Below are 1,085 nucleotides of genomic sequence, written 5' to 3'. Positions count from 1 at the left end.
TAGTTTTAATTATAAATTTTATTATTAATTATTTCATTAATCACTTAAGAATTATACTGCTCATTAATTATTTAATTAGTATTCATATTATTAATTATATGTTTAATAATGTATGTTTTAAATTATATTAATTAAGATAATTATACTAATTTTTAATTACTAAATATAGTATTAACTATTTAATTAAGTTAAATTAGATAATTAATTTATACACTAATTATACTATTAATTATTTAATTAATTTACTTAGTTATTAATATTTTAAATTATATTAATTAAGTTAACTAATAATGGCTGAGGCGTCTAGGGTTTGCTTTTAATGTTCTCTCGTTCGTCCGTGCTGTTCGGCTTCGATGCTTCGCAGGAGGTGTAGAGATTGCACGAGTCGCTTCTTCGGCTCCTTCGTTATTGTTCGACTTCGCTCCTTCGACGACATTCCCTTCCTGTCGGATCAGACATTACAACATTTTGATCTGAAGCAATGACGGGAGCTCGCTCTCTCGCTGTGAAGGTAACTTTCTCCCTTTCGCGCGCTTCTTCGGCCAAATCTCGTAAATCCGAGTAGAAACGGGATTTGGATTTACAAGGATTTACCGAATTTACGGCATAAATCCGCAAATCCTGGATTTACGAATTTGCCGAATTTACAGCACCATTTTTTTGCGTTTGGCTGGATTTACTATAAATCCTATTTAAAACGGGAAATAAATCCGATACCAAACACCCCCTAAGTTGAAGTTTGTGTCGTTGAATTGGTGGTAACCAAGGATAAGAACTTCCAGCACTAAATATTATTATATAATTATTCAAAAAACAAAATTTTAATTCTCTAATTTATTATATGGGGCCCATGCTTATTATAATATAAATGATCATAATACAACATCTAATAAAAAAATTGATAAATGATTATATCATTATAATAATCAAATTTTTTACTTGATCTCACTATTTTAACCTTCGAATATAATAATTGAAGTAAATTAAATCTCTCAATGAAAAATTTATATAAAACTTTTTAATTTACATCTATTGAATTTGTAAAAAAAAAAACTCCTTAAATGCCTATTGGTACGAGTTTTTTT

This window comes from Dendrobium catenatum, unplaced genomic scaffold, assembly GCF_001605985.2.
Source record: "Dendrobium catenatum unplaced genomic scaffold, ASM160598v2 fragScaff_scaffold_908, whole genome shotgun sequence".
Classification (NCBI taxonomy): Eukaryota; Viridiplantae; Streptophyta; class Magnoliopsida; order Asparagales; family Orchidaceae; genus Dendrobium; species Dendrobium catenatum.
This window is presented reverse-complemented; position numbering follows the sequence as displayed.